Source organism: Solea senegalensis, linkage group LG5 (genome assembly GCF_019176455.1).
Source record: "Solea senegalensis isolate Sse05_10M linkage group LG5, IFAPA_SoseM_1, whole genome shotgun sequence".
Taxonomy (NCBI): Eukaryota; Metazoa; Chordata; class Actinopteri; order Pleuronectiformes; family Soleidae; genus Solea; species Solea senegalensis.
In genome coordinates this window covers 17988915-17993826 of record NC_058025.1, presented here as the reverse complement: position 1 = coordinate 17993826, position 4912 = coordinate 17988915, and the positions used below count along the sequence as shown (strand labels likewise).

Sequence of the window (4912 nt, the reverse complement as noted above, 5' to 3'; positions counted from 1 at the left end):
CTTTACAGTACTCTATCTGCCCCAATACTTTTGCTCAAAAACCTAAAAATGTTGTGGTCCGTTACAAATAATGCTATCTTCTATGTTGTGTATCAGATCCAGATGTAAATCCGTGGAAGTAAAAGCTGAAATCTTCATCTTTGTTTTGTCTCATATTCGTCTTTTGATGTCAAACCCAAATGTTTTCAGTTTATGGCAAAAATTTAAGAATTGGCCTCACTGTTGCAATACTTTTGGAGGGCATTGTATATACATGTATGTGTATATATATATGTATGTGTATATATATATGTATAGAGAGAGAGAGAGATATATATATGTGTATATATATATATATATATATATATATATATATATATATATATATATATATATATATATATATATACATGCAAGCACCATATTGCCATTTCAATATCAATCTAAAATTCAAATTTAAATGATTATTATTATTATTAATAATAATAATAATAATAATAATAATAATGATGATGATGATGATGATGATGATGATAATAATAATAATAATAATAATAATAATAATAATAATAATAATGATGATGATGATGATGATGATGATGATGATGATAATAATAATTATAATAATAATAATAATAACACAATTTTCACCCAATGCATGCTTGGTAAAATGGGCGGAGCAAGAACACTTCCCGGCCATGTGATACATACACGCTGCTCGCGTACCAAAGTACTGTCCGAGTCACGAGTTGCAGTGAGGATGACAGACAGCTGGAGCTCGTGTGGTGAAGGAGGTGTTTCCACCTGAAGCTCCGGGCGACGTGTGTCTCCACCGTCCGTCCATGTGCAGCACAGCAGAGGTTTTTGGGCGAGTCTTCAGGCAGAACATCACCTGACTGCACAGCTCTCCGCTTACACTGTAATGAAGCAGCACTGGAAATCAATCTGCTGTCTCGTGTGCACGCAATATCATCGACTTGATCTTGATTGTGGACCAAAACATACCAGGGGGACCGAGCAGCGCCGCATGTGTTCGCCGCTTTCCCTTTTGTCATGAAGACTCGAGGAGCTGAATAGTGTCGGTGACCTGAGCGTGGCAAAAAGGAAAGGAGGCATATGTTACAGGAGGTGAAAGAGGAGCAGAGAGAGAGAGAGAGAGACCCCGGGAATCCAAGATACCTGAGCTGGCAACATGAGCCCAAGAGAAAGAGAAAGAGAAAACCTAATCCCAGGGGAGAGTGGTCGGACCGCAGAGTCAGACCAGGTAAGAGGCGAGTCCAAAGGTACACGGGCGAGCCAACGTGTTGGATGAGGTTTCACTTCATCTGCCTTTACATGAACAGGACGTGACCCTCTTTAGCTCTGGAAATCTGTAATTCAGACTCAAACCGTGTCATATTGAGCCTAAGATATGAGCCGTTTTTCAAGAAGTCATCAGAAAGTGCAGGAATCACTCGGGTTGCTTTGGGCGTTACGTAACACAGTGGTTCTCAAACTTTTTTAGTTGGGCCCCCCTATGAAGGAAGAAATTTCCCAGGGCCCCCCCCGACTCTCACGAAATTGTAACAATGTGTCAAGTACAACATTTATTGAATCAATATTAGAAGAAACGTTTCACTTTTCTTTCAATAATCTGTTGTGCAAATAACATTTTTGCTTTAGCGATACAAATAACCTCAATACTGCTAACAAAAATATGAAATGTGCAATTATAACTATCATAGTGTCAGCTTTTAAACAATAAATACATTTGGATAACAACAAATACTTTACCAACATCAATCGTTTGCTGTGCAAATAACATTTTTTTGTATTAGCAGTACAAATGCTGTCCCCTGCCAGTGTTTTGAGACACAACACACAGACAGGTCTTTGGTGGCATTTTCTCGTCTTGGGTTTTGGTCTTCATGAATCATTGCTCCGTTCGGCTCCGAAACATTGCACAGTTTTCTGTCAGAAACTTCTCCATCATCCAAACCTTGTCACCAGTGTAATGAGTCCGGGTTACAGCAAGACCAGAAGTTCTGCCTGATAAACTTTAGTCAGGACTTTAGTTAGAACAGAACTCGGGGCCCCACAGTTTGAAAAAGGCTGCAGTAACACGACCCATCCCCCTACACGTTGGTGCAAGCAGTCGGTCAATCAGATTTGTTTTTTGCTGATATGACGGCCGACATTTTAGAGCTGATGAAGACCTTTATTTTCAGTAGACGAGAGAGACGTCGTCCACCTGGTCTGCTGTGTAAATCTACAACAATGACTCAGAAAGACAATGGTTACGAGTGTTCTGGTCTGAACGTTTGAGCACGTGGACCTGTCAGGACACGTGCTCGTTCAAGAAGACAAACAATGCAATAACTGTTGACGATCAATAAAAAAAAGACCCAGGACGGATGAGCAGGTGAGCTCAGCTGGTTGCTAATTCAGTGGTCCACTGCACCTCTGTGGGCGCGATGAGGTCTTGGTGTCCGGAGGTTTCTCAGGTCACTGGTGTTCACCGCCTGCCCATTCCTTTGTTATCTCCTCCTGGCTGTAAAGCCGTCAGTGAAGTGGAAGGAATGTGAGGCATTTCCAGGGTCTGACAGGGGAGTGTGTTTTTTTAACATCTTTATGAGGACCGCTGTGAGTTATGAGCGATATGATGCAGCGAGTGAGGACGTCTTTTTTTGTGGGGGGGGGGTTAGAACATTTTCAGTAATTATTATCTCTTTTAAAGGTCATTCAAGGGTCAGTTTTACTCCTACGTCTTATTATCGCAGCAAGTTAGTTCTTATCTAAACTATTTAATCTTGTACAAAGATTACTAATTTATTGCTCTACTGGGTTTTGCATGACTTCATAGCTCCTCCTCAACGTGGGCGGAGTCATCATAGCAGCGGCTGCGTGAAACTGCCGTGACGTGGTTGTAAAGCGGTTGTTTTTGGACGTAAGTGAATCATTAGAATCAGTCGATTAAAAAGATTTCAGTGGGTCGTGATTCGGCTCACGATTAATCGGTTTTTAGCAGTGCCGTCACTAAATACAGCAGACGCTGATTGTGAGAAATTTCATGTAGTTCTGTTTACGTTAAAGCTTTCAAAAAGGTGGAATTTAGTCGTTTTCCCGCCAACTTTGTCGCAGCGCTGAGGCCACGTCCTTTCACATAGAGAAAATCCTTTGATAACTTTTATTTATTAACTTGTCTAGAACATGTGGACTGAGTTTGACGTGGCTAGCTCAAACGTGCTAGGACGAGTTTGTCCAAATGCGTAGACTAGCCATTTTTTTAGCCATGTTCCAAAATGGCCGACTTGTGGGTGGGCGGGGCTAATGGAAGTACATTAAGAAATTTGTGTCAAAAATTTCCCAAAAATTCCTCAAAGTCCGACACACTCGCCAAATTTCATCACGATCTGACAACATTTGTCTGACCATGACCCGACTTCTGGGGGCGCTATAGAGCCGGCTTTAGAATATCCTGCTCTGACACAAAACACGTGTCCAGACTCTTGAGACTTTAAAAACCTACTTATTTCCTCTTTGGCCTTCAATTCAGTTGTTTACAACGTTGTTTTACAGACAATTTTAACTCTCGCTTTTGAGATATTAGGAATTTGACTCTGTCCAGAGTAAAATGATCTTTAAGTTTTATGAAAATGTGCGATACATTTGAATGGAATCCTAGTAAAAGATGCTTCCCTCCAGTTTCTTCTTCAGTTGCCTTCACACACACACACACACACACACTGGCACAAACTGACTAAACTAAAACTGGCTAAAAATTATAATTATATAAATCTTAATTAGTTTCCGCGGATTAAAAGTGTGCCGATTTAGCGAGTGAAGGGAAAACGCGAGCGGCTTGAAACCGTGATTATCTCACTGCGTAAGGTATAAAAACCCGGCAGTTAATACCTGAGAAGAAACAAACGGCTTAAAAACCCGACCCAAAAACCTCCAGAATCTCCTGCCTGCCGGGAGATTTCTGGCAACATCGTCACCACGACGACGACAATGACTGAAACTTACAGTTTTCTATGTGTTTCTCCTAATGTCTTCTAAATAAAGAATAAAGACGGCTGAAAATCTCACCGTTCAATGATAGATAAGCTTTTCGTATTTTGTTTCCTCCTCCTCCTCCTCCCACTCTCTCCTTCCAGCCGCCCTTTCTCTTCCTCCCTGTGTTAATTCTGTTAGTGTACACCGCGTTATTGAGTGTGTGTGTGTGTGTGTGTGTGTGTGCTTGCAGCAGGATTCAGATATTAGGTGGCTCATTTGGTTAGCTCATTGACTGCTATTAGATTTCAGGTCGACGACCTCGGCGACCTGACTGCCCCGGAGCAGGCATGACGAGTCGAGAAATGAAGAAAGAAAGCACGAGCTCGTTGGGCTGGGTTTTTTTTTTTTATGCACAGATGCTCGGGACGTGGGGAAAACGTGGGGGCGGAGCAAGAACAAGGAGACATTTTCGAGTGACAGCGATATGACAAGTGGGCTCACGTTACGCGACTCTTGTTGCAGAGGCACCTGCTGGAAAATGTTAGACTTGTGACGATCAAATGTAAAACCATGGAAGACGCACAGACGCATTTACCGTGTTTAAATACCACATTATATTGTAGTTTTGTGTTTTAGTGCCGTATACTGGACTGGAAACGTGAAGAAGGACCCATGAAAAAGTCTTATCCTAAACCTCACAATTTATTTGTATGGAGCGGAATCACAACGGACATTATCTCAAGGCTCTGCTCACCGAGAGCAGAGAAACCCAACATGAGCACTAGAGGCATCAGAGGAGAGAGCAAAAACTCCCTTTTAACAGAAGAAGAAATCTCTGACCGACTCAAAGACGTGCAGCATCTGCCTAGACAGGTTGTGGTGAAAGGACAAATGGGGGACAGAGGAGAGGTGGGGGACAGAAAGTCAAATCATACGACGATATCAACGTCGTATG

The 4912-nt window shown here is 41.9% G+C and overlaps 1 long non-coding RNA gene across 1 annotated transcript; it reads right to left on the bottom strand.

Annotated features, from left to right (window-relative positions):
* Positions 1–711: 711 nt before the first annotated feature.
* LOC122769221 lies at positions 712–4112 on the bottom strand. Its single transcript, XR_006360416.1, has 3 exons — positions 4051–4112; positions 985–1066; positions 712–896 (listed from the first exon to the last, which is right to left on the bottom strand). It is a non-coding gene; the product is annotated as an uncharacterized LOC122769221 (long non-coding RNA).
* Positions 4113–4912: the final 800 nt, after the last annotated feature.